General features: G+C 37.2%; 2 long non-coding RNA genes across 2 annotated transcripts in view; one reads left to right on the forward strand and one right to left on the reverse strand.

The window, feature by feature from the left end:
• Positions 1–383: 383 nt before the first annotated feature.
• Positions 384–9,911, reverse strand: LOC103681338. Its single transcript, XR_573266.2, has 3 exons — positions 9,536–9,911; positions 9,363–9,458; positions 384–838 (listed from the first exon to the last, which is right to left on the reverse strand). It is a non-coding gene; the product is annotated as an uncharacterized LOC103681338 (long non-coding RNA).
• Positions 9,912–10,013: 102 nt separating this feature from the next.
• LOC103681337 overlaps positions 10,014–24,279 on the forward strand; it is a 154,671-nt gene continuing 140,405 nt past the window's right edge. Inside the window, exons 1-2 of the long non-coding RNA XR_573264.2 lie at positions 10,014–10,093; positions 13,874–14,020. This is a non-coding gene — a long non-coding RNA (uncharacterized LOC103681337). The remainder of the gene's footprint in view (positions 10,094–13,873; positions 14,021–24,279) is intronic.

A 24,279-nucleotide genomic window follows, 5' to 3' on the forward strand; every position in this document is an offset into this window, starting at 1 on the left:
AGTAATTATCATTGGAATGCAGGCATGTGAGAGTCATTTGTATTTAAAAATGGAAAAGTATGACTTAGTAGTTCAGTGATTATTTAAAGCAGGGTAAGCATCACCATGAAACAGATGAATAAAATCAAGTGAATAAAGCATCACCTCTCAGTTGATTTCATAATCCTATTTAGCTTATCTTTTCTTGTAGAGTGACCTCTTGGGGAGAAATACACATTTGTTTTACTATGTCATCTTTTGTTTTTTTTTTTAAGATTTATTTATTTATTTGAGAGAAAGAGAGGGAGAGCATAGAGGGAGGATAAGAGGGAGAAGCAGGCTCCCCACTGACCAGAGAGCTGACGTGGGGCTCGATCCCAAGACCCTGAGATCATGACCTGAGCCGAAGGCAGACACTTAACCAACTGAGCCACCCAGGTGCCCCAACTATACCATCTTTTTGCATGTTCAGTTAAAACACAAAAAGAAGCTAGACCAACACATATGATAGTGGGCAATTCTCAGAGTTCCCTTAACCAAAAGAAACTCTTCTGATAAAAGTTTCTGCATCAAGGCTGAGTCACTCATTCAGTTCTTTCTCAATTACTTTCTTGGCAAGACAAATATGTTTTTGCATGCAAAAACTGGTGTTGTATTTAATTATCTCTGCAGATACAATACATCAATACAATTTTAATTAAGTTCTTCGTGTATCTTGGAAGTAATCTGTTCAGATGACTCTTGAAACTTTTAGGTAACAAAGGTTCCTCCAGGCAATGTTTCAAATTTCTTTTTCCTTCTTTCTTCTTCTCTTCAGTCAAACAGAACACTGTAGTTCTTTTGATGATGTGCAGTGATTCTATTTTATACAAAAATTGCATATATTAATCATATCTCTACATACCTATAACAATGCTGTCTATATTTAACTCCTTTTTTGTTTTTATAATAAAATAATGAATTCCACTTAAAAAATTCAACATTAAAATTATTCTAATTCACTCATATTCTTGATCATTTTGTATCTGTAACGTGAATGTAAATCTAGTATTAGGCATGATTTGCAACCAAAGAACATAGTAAAATGACTGGAAAATAACTCAGAATCATGATTTTGCAATTTTAGGATAATATTATAATATACTGAGTTAACTCCTTATATATTCATAATATCAAGATAAATAGTATGTGAAAAGACTTTAGAAACTATCAAGCACAATTCAAATACAAGGTAAAATGCCTAACTTTAATATTGAACTCAGTATTCTTACTAAAACCTATAGGTTTTTATGCAGGAAAATGGTATAATCTTGAGCAGACAGCTATAATAAGAATAGTAGAGACTTTAGAAAATAAAGTAAAACCTAAGTTTTGATTTTACTTCTGAGATAAGTTGAAAGAAGATAAGTATTGCATTGTGCTAAGAATAGGTAAGTTCCCAAATAAATGACTTCTTGCAAAATGAATTGCTCAAAACGATCATTAAGGTAATGAGATTTTGATTAAAAAATACATTTGTCAGTATCTTTATTAATATACATATTAATTGTATATATTTTTGGCTGTTCATTTTCAAAGAGAAGAATTGTTGCTAATATCACTGCTTTTAGAGAGAAAAGGAGAATGTTTTGCTCCCTTAAAATATCCTAGAAAAAAATAAAAGCTTTTATAAGAATCAGTACAGCATGAAAGTTAAACTAACATCAAAGAAATTATCACTTCAGTAACTAAGTCACAATATAAGCTCATTTATTTCACAAGATGATCAATATCTTTCTTATAAGCTACCATATCTTTACTACTAATATTATATCATTCTTATGAGGTCTCAGCTGAATACATATTTCTATTTCTTAGATTTCATTTGGTTTCCAAAAAGCTACAACCAACTTAATCTTTTCATGTATTCTGACCCCATCTTTCAAAATACACATGAACACTGCTAATCCCATTCCCCCATTGATAAAAGCTCCTGATTTTACTTCCCATAAAATACAGCAAATGGAAAGCTCTAACTTGGGTGAATTGATTAGAAAACTTAAGTACACGTTGTCAGACTGCCATTTCCTTCTTGACCTACCACTATGATTTTGATGAAATTTACTAACATGCCTAGAAGGTGAGAAAAAAAGATGATTGTCCTATGCACCAGAATTCTATATCCTTGTCCTAGCCTAGTTCACTTAACCCAAACCAAATATATCATCAATGGAACCTTGCCTTAACCAGTTACCACGCATGCCCACAGTCTCTACGTTACGGTGGGAGTGGAGGGATTTGTGTGCATATCAGGGGTTGGGGGGGAGGAAGGGAATTGAAATAGAAAGCAATAGTGGTCATAGTTGAATTTAATATAGCTTAGTTTTAGAAAGTGTACAAACATATGATCATGTGAAAACATTGCTAGGATCTCTCCAGGGACTTGAAATAGGCCTGTCCAAGAGAAACATAAAGTAACTGCATGGTAAATCTTCTGTCAACTACAGAATTAAAATGAATAGCTTTAAAAAGAAAGCTACGTCATACTGAAATCCCCCATGCCACCATGGTAACAGTCAGAATTTCTCATAGGACATCTGTAGGTGGAGTTCAAGATCATTTGAGATTCTATTTGTAATTAGTTCAATCTACTTGTTATATTATTAGTAGTTATGTATTAATGCCAATAATATTACTGCTTTTAATACCATTACTATAATACTACAATAATATAATAACATTATTAATATTATTGTGCTAATAATATTAGTATTATTAGTGCCATTCTCTCACAGGCATTCCTTGCAAAAGAATAGTTCTGGAATAAACTATGCTACCAAACTGCAAGTATTTTCTCCTGTGAATCAGGATTAACAGGTATATTCTTTTACAAGTCTTAAACATCCTGACTGTAGGAGTTCAGAGAGGTGTTTTCCAGACTTTCATCCTCAATACACATGGGCTGCAATATCATCTCCAAAAAAAAAAAAAAAAAAAAATTATGGGACAATGTGTTTATATGGGGATGTTTACGTATACTACAGGTTGAATTCCCCCATAAGAAAAGTGAAATGGTTGTATGGAAAGTATTATAGCATACTAGAAAAATTGCAGACTTTGTAACCAGGGAAACATTAATTCAAATTCCACTGTGAATTAGAAATTTTCCATATACTAGCTATAAGTAGTTGCTCTTGGCAAAATAAAGAAAATAATGCCACCTTACAGCTGAACTGAGAGGGAGGGTTAAAAAGGTAATGCTTGTAAAGACCTAGCTCAATGTCACAGAATAGATGGAAGATAAATGTAGCTTCCCTTTGCTGTTTTCACATTAGCTGATAAAATTATTCAACATCTTTCTAATCCAGAAATAATTTAAATGTATGGTGCCCGAAGATTTTATTTCACTCAGTCTTTAATGATTTCCTATTCTTTCATTAATTTGAAAAAAGCAATAATACAAAACACTACGCTGTTTTAAAACAAAGTAAACAAAATTGCAGATATCAAAAGGGAAACATTCTTCTGATGTACTGTGAATTAAGTTGTTACCCAGGCAGTAGTGAGTTTGCATTCAGAAAACAACATTTTGAAAAACTCAAAGCTGATCCTTAGGAGGGAAAATCAGTGATATACTGTAGGCATAGCTACTTCAGTTATCATTCATATGAGACAGGAAACCATGCGGAGGAAGTAGGTAAACAATAGTTCAGTAGCTCAAATCTTAGAAATAAAACGTGCTGATGGAAATGACATCCATGGGAGTTAATGAATCACAAGAACACCTTTATTGTGGAAAACTCTAGAAAAGAAATAGAATTGAATATCACACTTGTAACATCAAAATGTAATTTTCAAAGTAGTCAACAAATCATGTACTTAAATTTTGTCCTCAAATTTTGACAAAAACACTAATCAGAACCCAAAATTCTCAGAAAAAATTTCACACATTCCTTAGCAGTCTATAGACCACTCTTCTGAAAACAGGAGATCCTAGATAAGCCCAACTGAACATATTAGCAGATTCTTTAACATCGACAATTAATACTGATTGAGAATAATTGTTACAGTGGACCTTTAAAAGTTGCCCAAGACAGCCTCAAATAACATGTGGTTTCCCCAAAAAAGTATTGAGGGGAGCATTTACATATCTTACTAACTTTCTCATTTGTATGTACAGGGAGAATGACAGGTTCATTTAGGATATTAATTGGAACCACTGTAGAATTTAAAATGTCATTGTTTTAACCAAAAAATGTTTCTGCCTACAACTTTCTTAGACTTCTTAACTCTTCCCTTATTTCAGTCATCAGCACTAGGAAGGAATTGACATTTTTTCACATTTTTTAATTTAAAAAATTATTTTAAAGAGAAAATAGGAGGTGGGGAGAGGGGCAGAGAAAGTGGGAGAGAATCTTAAGCAGGTTCCACACTCAGCACAGAGCCTGATGGCTGGGCTTGATCTCACAGCTCTGAGATCATGACCTGAGCCAAAATCAAGAGTTGGATGCTTGCTCCTGAGCCACCCAGGTGTCCTGACATTTTTTTTTTAAAAACACAAGTTATACATGTTTTATGAAAAGAGCAAATGTTTTTAATTAAATAATTTTTTCACAAATGTTAGTGCATATGGAACAAAGAGTAAATGCATGGCCCAAGCAAGATGCAAGCATAGGTGATTTCTGGGTTAACACTGTAGCCAAGGGTCTGTATAATACATGAGATTTAAATCTAACTTTACCTCAGTTCTACATGACTGCATATCATGGGCCTTTAGATTTTCTTCCAAAGAGGTAAAATCATAAATAATATACTGCTATTTACTTTTGGTTTAATGGCAACATATTGGTAAAATTCAGTGGAATAATGATCAGCACATTTGCAAATTTAGAATCAAAGCATTTCTTTGTACTTGTCGAAGTTCCCTAAGAAACTAACAAATTATATACAGTTGTTATTATGTTTTGTTTTCATACACATAAGAGCACCCTTTTATTATTTTTTCTCAAATTGTTTAAAGAAAACATGTTATTCTGAATTTGAAATAGAACATTGTTACAGAATATATGGGAGCTATGACTTAACCCACAGTATCCCTCCAGTGTGCTAGTTCTTCCTCTTTGGCAATCTAAACATAAGATTCTTTTTTTTTTTTTTTAAGACATAAGATTCTGAGATGGCCATACACTTTATTTTTAATTTCCATTTTATTTTATATTTTGTTTAATTTAATTTAATTAATTTATTTTTGGAGATGAAAACTGCCCCTTGGCCATACCTTTCAAAGATAAGCTTTCTGCAAAGGCAACTGTCATTTCAACGTCTTGATTATTGGGTGTATTGGATGTATTTCCGCTGTCACTGTGCTTGTCTCAATTTTATCCATTGCTACAGTTATTCTGATTTTGTTGGACCTTGCTCCTAATAACTGGCTTGTTTTCATCCTGTAGTTCATACTTTTTCTTCAAAATCTGTATGTTTTTTTCCTTTTCCATTAGTCTCTATCCATCGGCATCTGTAATTCCTGGGGTTTCCTGGTCTTCTTCTCATTGTTTTGAATAATAATTAATTGCAAAATAATTTACCAAGTTACAATTGATTAGAAAGTAATTTCTCTATTTCTTTTATACTCTTTAATACAGTATGATAGCAATTAAAATAATCTTGATACAATTTACAGTTGGCTTTGCTGCCAGAATATTAAAATTAAGAAATACTCAGAATTCAGTATACAACTGTGAAGATTTCTGTAGCAGTATATATGGCATATATTTTTATTGATTACAATAATATGGGGTATCTCTAGGGGGTACAATTAATTATGGTGCTCTTATATCTGTTCCAAGATGTATCATACAGTTTGAAGTTACAAAGAAATACTAAGAATGTGAATATCTCTAATTTCAAAGATTCAGAGTTTGCTGAGGGTTCTATAAGGTAACGTCAAACATAGCTCCGCTTTTCTCTTACTTCAGTCCAGTAAGGCAAAAGCCATTACTCAGTCAAAAATGCTCTCTGCATTAGCATCAGCATGAGTGACCTTTGCATTGTTAAATGCAATGTTATATGCAGTCTTCCTTACTTAGCAGAAACATTTGGCAGTGTTGGTTATTCCCTATTCCTAATACTTTTCCATTTTTTGTCTCCCTGGACACCACACTTACTTTGTTTTCCTCCTTCTCTATAGTCTCAATTGTTTTCTCCTTCCCACCCCCCCATCTCTTCAAGTGAAAGTGCTGCAGATCTCAACTCATGAGTCTCTCGTTCCCAACTCCCCCTCCTGTTCCCTCCCATGTCTTCTCTTGTTTCTCTATTTACATGTACCCCCTTGGTGATCTTATGTAATCTCGTGGTTGTACATATCAATAGGTGCAGGTGACTCTCAAATTCATGTTTCTAATCTAGATTATTCCCTTGACATGCAGACTCCTACATCCAACTGACAAATTAACATCTTCAGCTTGACGTCTAATAGAAACCTGACATTTAATATTGCCAAAGAGAATTCCTGAACTTTCTCTCTTTTTTAAAGATTTTACTTATTTATTTGAGAGAGAGAGAAAGGGAGAGAGAGCATAAGCAGGGGAAGGGCAGAGGAAGAGGGAGACATGGGGCTTAATCTCAGGACCCTGGGATCATGACCTGAGCCAAAGGCAGACACTTAACTGACTGAGCCACCCAGGTGCCCCCTGAGCTTTCTCTTAAAGCCCTTTCCGCTTAAAGCCTTCTCCACTTCTAGCAAATCCAATCTTTTCATTTTCGGGGGCCAAAAACTTTGGAATCATCCTTGATTCTTGCTTTTTCTCACACCCATCATGATGTGCCAGGAAATCTGATGACTCCAGAGTCTGACCACTTCTCATCAGCTGACTCCTGTTGCCCTGATCTGAACAACCATCACCCACTATCTCCTACTTGGATCACAGTGTTATTTCTGCCCTGTTATCCTACAATCTGTTCTCAACACATAAGTAAGAATCATTTTCTTTCTTTCTTTCTTTTTTTTTTTTTTAAAGATTTTATTTATTTATTTGACAGAGAGAGACAGCCAGCGAGAGAGAGAACACATGCAGGGGGAGTGGGAGAGGAAGAAGCAGGCTCCTAGCAGAGAAGCCTGATGTGGGGCTCGATCCCAAAACGCTGGGATCACGCCCTGAGCCAAAGGCAGACGCTTAACGACTGAGCCACCCAGGCGCCCCTTTTCTTTCTTTTTTTTTAAAGATTTTATTTATTTATTTATTTGACAGAGATAGAGACAGCCAGCAAGAGAGGGAACACAAGCAGGGGGAGTGGGAGAGGAAGAAGCAGGCTCCTAGCGGAGGAGCCTGATGTGGGGCTCGATCCCATAACGCTGGGATCACGCCCTGAGCCGAAGGCAGACGCTTAACCGCTGTGCCACCCAGGCGCCCCAAGAATCATTTTCTAAAATAAGGTTAAATTTCGTGCTAATTCAGTGCTTGGTGTCATGCAGTGGCTCACATTTTACTCAATTTAAAAGTGAAAATTTTTATTGTGGCCTGCAAGACTTCACACAATCTTATCTTTGCTGCCTCTCAGCAAAGCTGTTTTTAATGGGGGGGGTGATATTATCCTTCAGGGGATATCTGACATTTTCTAATGATCACTGCTTAGAAGGGAGGGGGAATGCTACTATTATCTAGTGGATGGAAAACAGGGATGTTGCTAAATATCTTAAAATTGCAAGATAGCCTTTGGGCTATTCATGTACAAAGAACTATTGGGTCTAAAATATCAGCAGTTGAAAAACCCAGATTTAGAACTTAATTTCCAAATGTTCTTCTCTTTTCTTAACTCCAACATGGGCATTCTTGTTGACCTTTGGAAACATAAGGCTGTGGAGACCTCACAGCCTTTTCACATTCTGGAATACTTGCCTCCTGGAAATTTACATGGTTTGCTCCTTTGCTTCCTCCCATCTCTGTTGAAATGTGTGTCTCACTGAGATCCTCTCTGATCCCCTGATACAAATTACAATGCCCTGGCACTCCTTCTTCCCTAAGCAGTTTATATAGGACTCATTACCATCTGATAATCTCTGAATTGTATTTTTGTTTATTGTCTGTTTCTCCTCCTTAGAATGTAAACTCGGATCCGGTAGGTGTTTTATCTATTTTGTTTACTACCTTTCCCTCTCGAACAGTAGCTGGCACATAGAAGACGACTTAATAAATCTTTGTAGAAATATCATAATACAATAAAGTGGAGGGCATCAGCAGGGTCTTCTGATAACATGAAAGGTGAACGCTGAACCCACACATTGGCTAAACCAATCTGGGAATAGAAGGGTAAGTCTGAGCTATTTGGTGAAAAGGGTGGTTCTTGCCTCTTGTGTATTTCGGAGAGAGGGCACAGCATGCTCAGAGGCCGTGGAGATAGAGGAAGTGTGCCCCCTTGGAGAAATCACAGGAGTAAAGCCTCAGGGGGCATACAGTGAAATAATGACAAAGACTAATGACCGTGAAAGAGATCAGGTGGGGCAGTTAAGCTGTCAAAGGAACACGCGTGGCATCCTGAACTACTAGTAATCTGGGCATTCCTTGAATACAGTAGAAATAAAAGAATCAGCCAAGGAATAACCTCATCACATCTGAAGTTGAGTGGCCAAAATTGCTGTGAAGTGGAAGCTGAGCTGGAGGAGAGGCCGTTTTGAAAGGAAGATTGATTAGGGGATAGCTCTAGCACTTAGGAGAAGAGATGATCATGTTTTTAAATATTTTATTTCTATACAAATTCACGTTTTAAAAGTTTTCTAAAATAGGGGCTCCTGGGTGGCTCAGTCAATTAAGCGTCTGCCTTCAGCTCAGGTCGTGATCTCAGGGTCCTGGGATCGAGCTCCACATTGGGTTCCCTGCTCAGCGGGTGTCTGCTTCTCCCTCTCCCTCTATGTTTTCTCTCTCTCTCTCAAGTAAATAAATAAAATCTTAAAAAAAAGTTTTCTAAAATAGACCTATAGTAATTTTAATAAGAAAATAGAGGGCTTTAGATTTATATAAAGCATAGGTTTAAGTTTAAAAATTTCCTAGAAATAAGGAAAGTATGTAAATGGTGCTACATAACTAGATATCTTGGTGGAATAATACTAAAATACTAAAATATATTTTCTTTGAAATCAGATATTCTCATTAATCACCAGTTTCATGAAAGCCAAGGCTTACAGCATTTCTTGTGGGCTGAGTTTCCTCACTTTACATTTGCTTTCCTTGGCTTATTTGCTGATTGATGCGTATTTGTGAGTTTGTGTGTGAGACAAGAGAGACAGACAAAGGGAAAGCAAGCAAGAGGGGATGTTCTGCTTTAAATTAAAGTGATTTTTCTCCTATTCTTATTTCATTGGCTTTTATGATACTGGCAACACTTTGATGCTTAAAAAAAAATGAACTCACCGTTCTGCGCTCCCAGGGAGGAGTCAGTATGATGCTGTCCTGGATTCCCCGGGGTAACTTAAAGGGAAACTTTTAACGTCCAGAGCCCTTGCTGTCCTGCAAATGATGAAGAAGAATATCTTCAATTCATTGCATTTAGATTCAGATTTAGAATCCACTTAGATGGTACCTACCTTGACCTCCAAATGGAACAGTGCATTTGCAAAAGGAAAAACAATGGCATCTATGTCATTCATCTAGAGAACCTGGGAGAGGCTTCGGCTAGGAGCTTGCAACATTGTTGCCATTGAAAACCCAGCTGACGTCAGGGTCCTATGCTTCAGCAATACTGGCCAGCGAGCTATGCCGCAGTTTGCGGCTGCACTGTGGCCACTCCTATTTCGGAACCTTCACTAACCAGATCCAGGCAGCCTCCTGGGAGCCCAGACCTCTGGTAGTTACTGATCCCAGGGCTGACCAGCAGCCTCTCACAGAGACTGCCTATGTGAACCTGCTCTGTGTAATACAGACTCCCCTCTGCACCGTGTGGACATTGCCACCCCATGCAAAAATGAGGGAGCTCGCTTAATGGCCTGACGCAGTGGGTGCCGTGCCGGAGTTTCTGCGCATGAGCGCTCCAGCTCTCGCGAGCACCCACGGGAGGTCCCACCTACTTCTACAGACCTTCCGAAGAGAGGGAAAAGGGAGAAGTAGCCCTTGCGGAAAAGGCTGTGACCGAGGAGGAGCTTCAGGTGGGTGGACTACGCCAGTTTCTGAGGTTACTGCAACTCAACCTGCGTTTGCGGACTGGCCTGAAGGTAGGCCGTTCCCCTCTGTGCCTCTGCGCGAGTGCCCTGCTCAACGCAGTCTGCAGAACCCACTGCTGGTGTTTTGCAGGGGGAGGAACATGGCCGCCGAGGATCGTAAGCTCTTCTTGCACTTTTCAACAGAAAATGGAAATAAGGTTGGCGGAAAATGAACTGTGTCTAAAACACACACACGCTCCAACAGTATAACCCCTCTAGCAATTTTTGGCAGTCTGTATGAATTGCTACAGAAATCTTTTCCAAACTCCCTGTTTATCAGGCCACTTCGTAGTGAACTATTTTTTTAGTTGTTAAATCATTCAAATTAGAAAAAAGTCTCACACAACATTAGAATGTTAGTCATAGCATTTATTAATACGTTAAATGATTTCCTGTATTTATTTGTTTTATTGCTTGGGAGTTGGGTTTTGGCTCGTCTGTCACTCTTTCTAGAATAAAAGCTGCTTTCAGTCTTTGTTTATCTTTGTACGTGGAAGAGCCCCAAGTACAAAGTGCCTGTTCCAGTGAGTAAGTTTTGGCTGGACTGAATTATTTTGATGTTGGAAAATTGCCTTTGAAAATATACTTTGTTTTGAAATGAAGCTATGAGTTTATTATTTGGGTCTCAAAGTGTAGAAAAGTAATAATAACTTCCAGAAAAGGGATTCCTCAAGGAATATAGATTAAGGCTGTGCTGTCTACTTATGTGTGGAAGCTTAGGAAGCATTTTCAGGGTTTCAGCTCCTCTATTTGACAAACTCCGTGAATGATCTTCCCCCATTAAGCAAACCTGTAGCCCAGTGTGTTCCTCTATAAAATAAAGGGATTGAACTAGATGATCTTTCTGCTCTAAAATTCTATGTTTGTAGGACCCGCTGGACAATAATTTGAGCTTGCAATCACATATTTATGTTCTAGTTCAAATTTTCTTTTTAGGTCTATGACTTTGGGCCCATTGTTTACATTTTGGGGTTCTTTAATTCCCTCATGTAAAATGTGAGAGGGTTTAAATAGATGATTCACTTCAAATATCTATGAAATTCTGTAACGTTTATACTTCTTGAGTTCTAGCAGTGTTTAAAGCTGTGAAAATGAATTAGTTGTATTGTCTTGTGTTTTACTTTTTGTGGTATGGAAAAGTTAGGGAGTTAGAGCAAAAGAAACATTTTTGTAATGCACATGTTCTAAGGACCATTGTAAATATGGTTCATAATTACAGGAAAAATGGTAGTTTATGCGGTAAGAGGGTGGTTTGAGAACAATTTTAATTCAGAAGCCCTAATATTGGAAACCAGATTAGTACTCTTAAACCTGGGGTTCTTCTGTTTCTGTTCCAGATATTCTGGCTTTCTCATTTTTACACAATTAACAAAAGCACTTGTATTGATTTTTTTTAAGCACTTGTATTGATTTTTATTTATCATATAAATTGTAAGAGTCAAGACTTGAGAAGTTTTGCTCTGAAAGCCAGGAATTTAATCCAGTATAAAACCCCATTGATAAACTATTTAGAAAAGAAGGCGATAGACACTAGGACTACTTTATTATAAGCCATAGATGGTTAATTTGATCTTGATTAATGTTACAGTAGAACCAACCCCACAAATCTTTATTAGAGAACCTTTGGGATTATGAGAAGCTATGGGTCACGAATGCTTTTTTGAAAATTCAGAACTCTAGGTTATCATTGTTGAGCTACAAAAACAAGAAGGTTAGCAGGTATTTACGTCCCAGTTACAACAAATTATTTCCCCATAGTATTTAAGACAAATTTATACTTATATCTTGTCATTCTCAAGTTGAGTTTCTGGTTAAGTCTGTTCACCAAAACAGACAATGGACCTTTCTCTTACATTCAAAGGTTTGTTTAGTAATGACTATGAAAGTATAAACTGGAAAATGTGAAAGTTTTCATCAGAAACAGCATCTTAAAATAATGGTTTTTATAGAAAACTGTTTACATACTTTTGTATATAGTACCTGCCACTGAAATTGCTTATAATCACAGAAGTTGAGGTAACTAACTCACTATCATTTTGCTATCCTAGCTCTGATAATCTAGTATAGGACTGTACAGAGTCCCTAAAATTAGGAACATAAATAAAGGCATCTCTCTTTATAAAAAAACTATCCTAGAAGTAAGACAAATAGCTATTGATTAAGTTTAAAATACAATGCAGCATTTGGACCATCTGTAACACTCAATTTTAAGAACAGATTATTGCATCAAAACAGCACAATGAATGTGGATACAAAAAATAAAAAACTAAGGATATACTGTATGGTGACTAGCATAACATAATAAAAAATTATTATTAAAAAAATAAAATAAAATACCTTTGAACATTTAAAAAAAAGAAAAGGTTGAAAATTTAAAAAGAACAAAATTTAAATCTGAATACAGGGTCAAGACATGTTTTTACTGGTTATGGTCCTCATAATTCTTTTTTCCTAAGACTTGGAATAGTATTTATTTTTATTTCTTTAGAAATATTTTAAAATTTATTGGAATTAGAAATTCATATTATTACTTCTCATTTTACCAGTGCTAAATAATATTTCCTCATATTGTATCCTTAGGTAATTGAGCATTTATTAATGGATGTCCATATAGCATAATGCCAGAATACTTTGGTAATTAAAATATTGATCCAAATACTGAAATCCAGATATATGAGGCTTATGTGTTGTTATCAATAGTTTAACTGAACTATATTCTGTCATTTAATTTTACAAGTTGTATATTTCTAATGCTTTCCTCGGGTCAGCATGTCGTTGAGTCCCCCAGAATCTTCTGTGGTATCTGTAAAGAATAAAGTGCTTTTTGGGGAAAAAAAATGTAATGATCACAGTAAAATCACAGGTGTTACTTGCTTTCATTGCCCTCACCAGAGACCATTAGAAAAATTACCAGCTATAGCTGCCTTCCTTTGCTCAGAGGATTCTTCTAGGCTGTACCTCTCACCTTCAAATTTACAAATTTATTTTTCATTCCTTGTGCCTCCGTTTCAATCCATTTGTTTCACTGGTGTTCTGTTCTCTTTAACTCTTTTAGATTGCCTTGGATATTGGATTCCCTGCCTGGCTTTAATTTCTTCATAGGATGCTGTTTCTTAGATCAGTCCTTTGCACAAATGCTCTGTGGCTGATAGGTGACATCTAAATCTGCCCCAGACTCTCTGGATACTTCACCCCTGTTGATGGCATTCATTTTTCTCGGAGGGAGCACCAAGCATTATTATGAATTATGCTTCCCATCAATGCTAAATTTAACCCTGAGTAAAGGTCAAGAGAAAGAAAGCACATTGGTGTTAAGCATACATTTTAAAGAAATGGTGAATTTTGTGTATTATTTGTCCTTAAATAAATTTATCAGAAAAAGAAGGTAAAATCAGTATATTTTTCATTGTTGATGACATAGGAAGCTATTACTTGCTTAGAACTTGTATTATTTTTTTCATTTCATAATCAGCTGGACAGTCAAGGTTTAATCAAAGGAACAGAATCCTATGAGTGATATGTATAGAAGATACTTTAAGAATTTGACCTTATGCATATGTGGGAGCTGGTTAAACAGTCTTTATGAAGCTGTTGTTTTGTGTTTGGTATTGGAGTTTAAAGTCAACATGGCAGACAGTCAGGAAGAGATGATATTAAATAGGGTAGAGAATGGACAAGCTGGGATCCATGAGGACGAACTAAAACTTTGTCTTTTTCTGCTTCTAGGTCTACAAATTTGATGATGAGCATATCTTCTAGGAGAACATGGTGTTCTTCAGCACAGGGCTGATAAGCACCTGGTGCAATGAGAATCCTGCAGGAGTCAGAGGAGCCATAGGAGCTGTGGGCTGACTGGTGTCTCATACCACCCTGGTGAGTCATCAGATAAGTGACAGTATGCGTAAACTGCATCAGTGCTGAGTATTCTGAACTGATCTTTCAAGCATGGAGAACATAACTACTGCTTTCCTTCTGCCTGCTGGTCTTGCATAAGTTATCTCTGGTGGCATACATTAATTTGGAAATTTGCAGGGAGACAATGCTGGGAAACATAATTATAATTTAGCTAAGTCAATAATACATATCCACCCAACTGCATATACAGTTTTCCATATAACTTTTACATGGCCACAGACTGTGTATGATTATTTTTGTTGTGCTTCACATTCTCACCAATACTTGGTATTGTCCGACTTTGGTTTTATATTTTTGCTATTCTCTTCAGTGTAAAATTGTATCTGATTATTCATTTTGGTTTTAACTTGCATTTCTCTAATTAGTAAGAAGTTGAACATATATTCTTATGCTTACTGACCACTTGTGTTTCTTCTATGAAAATGCCTATTCATATCTCTTGCCTCATCTTTTATTGGATGATTTTCTGTTGATTTATATGGTGAAGAACTTTGTGTATTCTTATTATTAATTCTTTGTTGGTATTTAATTTGCAAGTATCTTTTCTTAATTCGTAGTTTGTCTTTTCAGTTTTAAAAGGTGTCTGTCCTTTAATGAACGCATTTCTTTCTCAATTTTAAAGTGGTGAATTTTTGAGTTCTTAAATGATCATTATTTTCTGTGTTTTGTTTAGGAAATGCTTCCCTATACCAAGGCTATAAAAACATTCTGAAAGTTTCATACATTTGTTTTATACTTCCTTGTTTAAGTGCATGCTGTGAGGGCCACTGGGTAGTTCAATGGGTTAAGCGTTTAACTCTTGATTTTGACTTAGGTCATGGTCTTAGGGTTCCGAGATCCAGCCCCACATAGGGCTCTGCTCTGAGCGAGGAGCCTGCTGAAGATTCTCTCTCTCCCTCTCCCTTCCCCCAACCCCACTTGCATGCATGCGTGCTCTCTCAAAAAAAAAAAAAAATTAAAGATAAATGCATGCTGTGAAATAGAGTTCAATTACGATTGCCATTGTTTGTTCTGTATGGATAACCAGTTGTCTCAGTATTAAATTATTGAAAAGTTCTTCCCTTCTCCTGATCTACAAATATTTTATGTTTCAATATAGGTTAGATCTATTCGAGGGCTCTATGTAAATTACTTTTAGTTTTATGTTAAGACTTGATAACACTTCTTTGGGATTACTTTATTAGTGGCTGTAGGATCTCTCAAATAAGTTTTCAAGTTATGACATCAACTAAGTAAAGGATTGTGTTGGATTTTTTATTGGAATCACAGTAAAGGTATAAGTTAATTTGAGTTGAACAAATATATTTATTACAGTGTCTTATTTTCACACATGAAATATCTCTCCAGTTATTATAATCTGTTTTAATATCTTAATGCAAAATTTAATAATCTATTGGTGGCAAGCTCTTGTCCAGTTTCCTTAGGGTTACTTCCAAGTAGCAAATAGATCTTTTTATAATTTTTAAAGAAGACTGCATCAAATAATTAAAGAATCAATTTATTAAGTATTCTTACAAATTCATTCACTTGCATGTGGACATTTGGGTTACTTCCACCTGTTGGCCATTGTGAATAAGGGTGAAGGAAACATGAGTGTGCAAATATCTCTTTCAGATCCAGTTTTAATTTTTTAGATATACACCTAGAAATGGAGTTGCTAGATCATATGGTATTTCCATTTTTTGATTTTGAGAACCTCCATAGTATTTTCCATAACAGTTGCACCATATTACACCCCCATCAACAGTAGTTCTAAATTCTCCTCTTCTTACCAGTGCTTGTTAATTTGTGTTTTTTTGACAGTGGCCATCCTAGTGGTTGTTAGGTGATAATCTGATTGGGGTTTTAATTTGCATTTTCCTGATGATAAGTGATATTGAACATCTTTTCATATGGCTTGGTGGTCATTTCGATATCTTGTTTTGAAAAATGTCTGTTCAAGTTCTTTGCCTATTTTTAAATTGGATGATTTGTGGGTTTTTGTTGTTGAGTCATATGACTTTTTTATATATTCTGAATATAAAACACCTTATTCAGTGATATGATTGCAAATATTTTCTGTAGTTTCACAGGTTAATTTTTACTTTGCTGATTATTTCCTTTGCTGTGCAGAAGTTTTTAGGTTGATCTAGTTCCATTTATGTATTTTTCTTTTGTCACCTGTGTTTTTGGTGTCATATACAAGAAATTATTGTCAAATTCAGTGTCACACAGGTTTTTCTCTGTTTCCTTCTAGAAATTTTATAGTTTCAGGTCTTATATTAAAGTCTATAATTTATTTTGAGTTAATTTTTGTATAGGGTATAAGAGTCCAATTTCATTCCTTTGCATGTGGGTATCACCATTTGTAGAATGTATCATTTTTCCATTGTGTAATTTGGCACCTTTCTCAAAGGTCATTGGATCATATATGTGAGAATTTATTTCTGGGCTCTATTCTGTTCAGTTGATCAATGTGTTTTTTTATGCCAGTATCATACTGTTTTGAATATTGTAACTTTGCAGTATGTTTTAAAATCAGAATGTGTGAGGTTTCCAGTTTTGTCTGTCTTTTTTAAGAGAGTTTGTTTGTTTTGCTATTCAGGGTCTTTTGTGGTTCTATACAAATTTTAGAATTTTTTTTCAATTTCTACAAAAAGATGCCATACAGTTTTGATAAGGGTTGCACTGAATATGTAGAGCATTTTGGGTAGTGTGGTTATTTTAGTAATATTAAGTCTTCTAATTCATTAACATGGAATGTTTTTCCCTTTATTTATTCGTTTAATTTCTTTCAGTGATGTTTTATAGTTTTCAGTGTACAGGTCTTTCATCTCCTTGATTAAGTTCATTCCCAAGTATTATATTCCTTTTGGTGCTACTGTAAATAGAATTTTTTTAAAAAAAATTTCCTTTGTAGATTGTTTGTTGTTAGTGTGTAGAAATGCAGTTGATTTTTGTATGAATTTGTTCATTAGTTCTAATAGTATGTGCGTGTGTATGTGTAATCTTTCATATTTTCTACATTATAGACGATCATGTCATCCTTCAACACAAATAATTTTACTTCTTCCTTTCTGAATTCAATCCCTCTATTGCTTTTACTGCCTAATTTCTTCGTCTAGAACTTCCATGACTATATTAAATAGAAGTGGTAATTTATTCAGGAAATAAATCCCACTAGTTCATGGTGATTAATCCTTTTAATGTGTGTTGAATTGAGTTTGCTAGTATTTTGTTGAAGACTTTAGTGTCAGTGGGATGCCTGGGTGGCTCAGTCGATTAAGCGTCTGCCTTTGGCTCTGGTCATGATCCCAGGGTCCTGGGATCGAGTCTAGCATTAGGCTCCTTGTTCAGCAGGGAGCCTGCTACTACCTCTCCCTCTGCCTGCTGCTCTGCCTACTTGTGCTCTCTCTGTCAAATAAATAAATAAATAAAATCTTAAAAAAAGATTTTTGTGTCAGTGTTCATCAGGTATATTGTAGTTATCTTTTTTCTTGTAGTATCTTTGTCTGATTTTGATATGAGGGTAATGCTGGCTTAGTCAAATGATTTTTGAAGTGTTATATTCTCTTTAATTTTTTAAAGGATTGATATTAATTCTTCTTTAAATGTTTGGTGGAATTCTCCAGTGAAGTCATTGGGTCCTGGGCTTTGCATTACTTTTTTCTCTCACCTTCAATTTATATCGACTTCTATAACCGAAGGAAAAAAAAAGTGCCTCTGTAGAGCACACCAGGACACCTAAGAGATTCATCCGTCTTGCACTTGAAAGTGAAGGGATGGGAGGCGGGGAAAGATGGCAGAGGAGTAGGGGACCCTATTTCAACCTGTCCCCTGAATCGAGCTGGATATCTACCAGACCATCCTGAACACCCATGAAATCAGACTGAGATAAAGAAGATACATCTGGATCTTTACAAACATAACATCTCCGGTGCTTGGTCTCGAGGTATGAAGCGGGGAGCTGAGAGTCTGCGTGCAGATACCGGAAGATAAATGGCAGGGGGAGGGAGCTGCTGCGCTGGTGCACTGGGAAGGCAGAAGCTTCTCACACTGGGGAGTGGCCACACTAGCAGACTGGTAGCTGCAGGGAAACCAGACTGAAACCTGGAGCTCAGGAGCCCACGAACCAGACTGAAACTGGGAGCTTGGGAGCGTGTGTGCGCAAACCAGGGTGGCTGGCCGTTTTAGAAACACAAAGGGCAGAGACATGCCAGCCCTGGGAGTGAGGACTGGGAGAGCGGCTATGGGGCCCACAATCTGTAATGCTGCCGGTTTTTAGCAGCACCAACAGAAACAGTCATGTGACCTGGAGAGCTCAGTAAAGAGCAGACTGCAATATCTCTGTTCTGAGACTGAGGTTTGGATGTGGTCACTGCTACTCTGACTCTCAGAAGAGATACAGAAAGCCCCCAGGGAAAGCCGCCAGAGAACAAAAGCCCAGAAAAACTGGTTATTACTGCACCCATCGTGCCCCCCCCAGGGGCAGGGCAACCCTGCCCAAACAGGGTTGCTTGAGTATCTGTGCGGCAGGCCACTTCCCCAGAAGGCAGGCTGAAAAAACAAGAAGCCCACATCCCTAAGGTCCGAGAGAGGTCTAGAAGAGATATCTGAACAAGTTGTAGCTGAGAACTTCCCTAATCTGTGAAGGAAGCAAGCATTCGTGTGCAAGCGGCAGAGAGAACCCCTCCCAAGATCAATGAGAACAGACCAACACCACGACATATCTTCGCAAATCTTAGATCCAAGGAAACAATCTTGAAAGCGGTGAGGGGGAAGAGATTCCTCAGATACAAAGGGAGGAACATCAGAATAACGTCAGACCTGTCTTCAGAGACCTGGCAAGCCTGAAAGGGCTGGCAAGACAAATTCAGAGCACTAAGTGAGAGGAACATGCAGCCAAGGATCCTTTATCCAGCAAGGCTGTCATTCAGAATGGATGGAGAGACAGGAGCTTCCAAGACTGGCAGAAACTGAAAGAATATGTGACCACCATGCCAGCCCTACAAGAAATATTAAGGGGGGTTCTATAAAAGTAGAAAGACCCCAAGAGTGATACAGAACAGAAATTTACAGAGACAAGCTATAGAAACAAGGACTTCACAGGCAACATGACGACATTAAAAGCATATCTCTCAATAATCACTCTCAATGTGAATGGCCTAAATGCTCCCATTAACGCCACAGGGTTGCAGATCGGATAAAAAGACAAGACCCATCCATATGCTGTCTACAAGAGACTCATTCTGAACCTAAAGATACATCCATACTGAAAGTGAAGGGATGGAGAACCATTTTTCATGCCAATGGACCTCAAAAGAAAGCTGGGGTAGCAATTCTCATATCAGACAAATTAGATTTTAAGCTAAAGACTGTAGTTAGAGATACAGAAAGACACTATATTATTCTTAAAGGGTGTATCCAACAAGAGGATCTAATAATTATAAATATCTATGCCCCCAATAGCGGAGCTGCCAACTACATAAGTCAAATGTTAACCAAAATAAAGAGACATATAGATAATAATATGTTAATAGTAGGGGACCTCAACACTCCACTCTCAGCAACAGACAGATCACCTAAGCAGAAAATCAACAAAGAAACAAGAGCTTTGAATGAAATGCTGAACCAGATGGACCTCATAGATATATACAGAACACTACACCCTAAAACAACTCATTTTCTCTAATGCACATGGAACTTTCTCCAGAATAGACCATATACTGGGTCACAAAACAGGTCTCAACCGATACCAAAAGACTAAGATTATTCCCTGCATATTCTTAGACCACAATGCTTTGAAACTGGAACTCAGTCACAAGAAAAAATTTGGAAGAAGCTCAAACACTTGGAAACTAAGAACCATCCTGCTTAAGAATGATTGGGTTGGGCTGCCTGGGTGGCACAGTCATTAGGCTTCTGCCTTCGGCTCAGGTCATGATCCTGGCATTTTGGGATCGAGCACTGCATTGGACTCCCTGCTTGGCGGGAAGCCTGCTTCTCCCTCTCCCACTGCTTGTGTTCCATCTCTTGCTGCCTCTCTCTCTGTCAAATAAATGAATAAAATCTTAAAAAAAAAAAAGATTGGGTTAATCAGGAAATTAAAGAAGAACTTAAGCAATTTATGGAAACCAATGAGAACAAAAACACATCGGTCCAAAACCAATGGGACACTGCAAAGGCGGTCCCAAGGGGAAAATACATAGCCATCCAAGCCTCACTCAAAAGAATAGAAAAATCTAAAATGCAGTTCTTATACTCACACCTTAAAAAGCTGGAGATGGAACAGAAGAACAGGCCTTAGCCACACACAAAAAGACAACTGATTAAGATTAGAGCAGAGATCAATGAATTAGAAACCAGAAATACAGTAGAACAGATCAACAAAACTAGAAGCTGGTTCTTTGAAAGAATTAATAAGATCGATAAGCCACTGGCCAGACTTATTCAAAAGAATAGAGAAAGGACCCAAATTAATAAAATTATGAATGAAAGGGGAGAGATCATGATTAACACCAAGGAAATAGACACAATCATTAGAAACTATTACCAACAACTATATGCCAATAAATTAAGCAACCTGGAAGAAATGGATGCCTTCCTGGAAACCTATAAACTACCAAGACTGAAACAGGAAGAAATAGATTATCTAAATAGACCGATTAACCGTGAAGAGATTGAAGTAGCGATCAAAAACCTCCCCCCCAAAAAAAGAGTCCAGGGAAAGATGGGATTCCCCAGGGAATTCTACCAAACATTCAAAGAAGAAATAATACCTATTCTCCTGAAGCTGTTTCAAAAAATAGAAACAGAAGGAAAACTACCAAATTCATTCTATGAGTCCAGTATTACATTGATCCCAAAACCAGGCAAAGACCCCATCAAAAAGGAGAATTACAGACTGATATCCCTGATGAATATGGATGCCAAAATTCTCAACAAGATCCTAGCTAATAGGGTCCAACAGTACATTAAAAGGGTTATCCATCAAAACTAAGTGGGATTCATCCCTCGGGTGCAAGGGTGGTTCAACATTCCCAAATCGATCAATGTGATAGAACCCATTAATAAGAGAAGAGACATGAACCATATGATCCTCTCGATGCGGAAAAAGCATTTGACAAAATACAGCATCCTTTCCTGATTAAAACCCTTAGTGTAGAGATAGAGGGTACATTCCTCAATTTTGTAAAAACCATCTATGAAAAGCCTACAGCGAATATCATTCTCAATGGGGAAGAGCTGAGGGCCTTTCCCTTAAGACCAGGAACACGACAAGGATGCCCACTCTCGCCATTATTGTTCAATATAGTACTAGAAGTCCTAGCAACAGCAATCAGACAACAAAAAAGAATAAAAGGTATTCAGATTGGCAAAGAAGAAGTCAGACTCTTTCTCTTCGCAGATGACATGATACTTTATATGGAAAACCCAAAAGACTCCACCCCCAAATTACTAGAACTCATACAGCAATTCAGTAATGTGGCAGGATACAAAACCAATGCTCAGAAATCAGTTGCATTTATACACTAACAATGAGACTGAAAAAAGAGAAATTAGGGAATCGATTCCTTTTACAATAGCACCAAAACCCATAAGATATCTCGGAATAAACCTAACCATAGAAGTAAAGGACCTATAACCTAGAAACTATAGAACACTGATGAAAGACATTGAAGAAGACATAAAAAGATGGAAAAATATTCCATGCTCATGGATCGGAAGAATAAACATAGTTAAAATGTCTATGCTGCCCAGAGCAATCTATACTTTCAGTGCCATCCTGATCAAAATACCAATGACATTTTTCAAAGTGCTGGAACAAACAATCCTAAAATTTGTGGAACCAAAAAAGACCCCGAATCACCAAGGAAATGTTGAAAAAGAAAAACAAAGCTGGGGGCATCACGTTGCCTGATTTCTAGCTATACTACAAAGCTGTGATCACCAAGACAGCATGGTACTTGCACAAAAACAGACACATAGACCAATGGAACAGAATAGAGACTCCAGAAATGGACCCTTGACTCTATGGTCTTTGACAAAGCGGGAAGAAACATCCAGTGGAAAAAAGACAGTCTCTTCAATAAATTGTGCTGGGAAAATTGTACAGCCATATACAGAAGAATGAAACTTGACCACTGTCTCACACCATACACAAAGACAAACTCCAAATGGATGAAAGACCTTGATGTGAGACAGGAATCCATCAAAATCATAGAAGAGAATATAGGCTATGACCTTTTTGGCATTGGCCACAGCAACTTCTTTCATGGCACATCACCAAAGGCAAGGGAAACAAAAGCAAAAATGAACTTTTGGGGCTTTATCAAGATAAAAAGCTTCTGCACATCAAAGGAAACAGTCAACAAAACAAAGTGGCAACCCACGGAATGGGAGAAGGTATTTGCAAATGACACTACAGATAAAAGGCTGTATAAACATCTATAAAGAACTTCTGAAGCTCAATACCCAAAATACAAATAATCAAATCAAAAAAATGGCCAGAAGATATGAACAGACACTTTCCCAACGATGACATACAAATGGCTAACAGACAAATGAAAAAATGTTCATCATTAGCCATCAGGGAAATTCAAAGCAAACCACATTGAGATACCACCTTATACCAATTAGAATGCCAAAAATTGACAAGGCAAGAAATAACAAATGTTGGAGAGGATGTGGAGAAAGGAAACCCTCTTACGCTGTTGGTGGGAATGCAAGTTGGTACAGCCAACTTTGGAAAACATGTGGAGGTCCCTCAAAAAGTTAAAAATAGAACTACCCTATGACCCAGCCATTGCACTACTGGGTATTTACCCCAAAGATACAGACATAGTGAAGAGAAGGGCCATATGCACCCCAATGTTCATAGCAGCATTGTCCACAATAGCCAAACTGTGGAAGGAGCCAAGATGCCCATCAATAGACAAATGGATAAAGATGTTGTCCATATATACAATGGAATATTACTCAGCCATCAGAAAGAATGATCACCCAACATTTGCATCAACATGGATGGGACTGGAGGAGGTTATGCTAAGTGAAATAAGTCAAGCAGAGAAAGATAATTATCATATGGTTTCTCTCATTTGTTGAACATAAGTAATAGCAGGGAGATCAGTAGGAGAAGGAAGAGAAAAATGAAGTGGGGCGGTAAACAGAGGGGGAAATGAACCATGAGAGACTGCAGACTCTGGGAAACAATCTGAGGGTTTTAGAGGGGAGGGGGGTGGGAGGATGGGTTAGCCTGGTGATGGGTATTAAGGAGGGCACATATTGCATGGAACACTGGGTGTTGCACACAAACAATGAATCATGGAACACTACGTCCAAAACTAAGGATGTACTGTATGGTCACTAACATATCATAATTAAAAAAAAAAAAAAAAGCGAGTGGATGGGACTGTGGAGAAAGTGGCAGAGCTAGAAGCAGCAGCAGCAGTGATGGCAGGGAAGGCAGAGGTCAGTCTAGCAGTGTGTCAGCAGAACTTTTTGTCAAAGGAGGTAAAGGATATAGGTAGTGAGTGGGGTCTGCCTGGCCATATGTGCTGCAGCTGGAGGGACTAGTTGCTGTCTTTGAGGAGAGACTGTAGTGATTGGGTGGAAGGAAAGGAGAGGAAGTAGACAGATAAAGAAAATTGAAGAAAAGTGTCACCTGCTGTCTTCCCTGGGAGGCAAGGTGAACCATAGACCTTTGGAACCCCCTCCCAATTGAGGATACCTCTACTGGACCTTGGGAACAGCCAGCACCTCAGGCCATAAGTAAACACACCTCCCCCACTTTGCCACCATGCTTTTTCTTTTTTCTTTCTTTCTTTTTTCTTTTCTTTTTTTTTTTTTTTTTAATGTGTGTACTCCCAGGTCAGGTAAGAGAAAGCAAAGACTTGTGTTACAGGGTCACCTTTTAGAAAACAAAAGGAAGGTTCCTAACTACCAACTTGATAAACTTTTAGAATCAAAGTAAACAGAACCTTTCCTAAATAAGAAATGCTACTTCAAATGTAGTGGCAGAGGCACTTCTCATCAAATACCATGAAAAATCATAATAATATGATATCACAAAAATAAAATCAGTATTCAGCAACTGAACCTAAAGGCATGGTATATTGTGATCTAACTGGTAAAGAATTTAAAATAGTTGTTATGAAAAAATTCAGCAAGATACAAGGAAACTCAGAAAGGCAATACAGTGACCCCAGGAGTAAAATTAATGAAAAGAAGGAATACTT

This window comes from Ursus maritimus, unplaced genomic scaffold (genome assembly GCF_017311325.1).
Source record: "Ursus maritimus isolate PB19 unplaced genomic scaffold, ASM1731132v1 scaffold_28, whole genome shotgun sequence".
NCBI classification, from domain to species: Eukaryota; Metazoa; Chordata; class Mammalia; order Carnivora; family Ursidae; genus Ursus; species Ursus maritimus.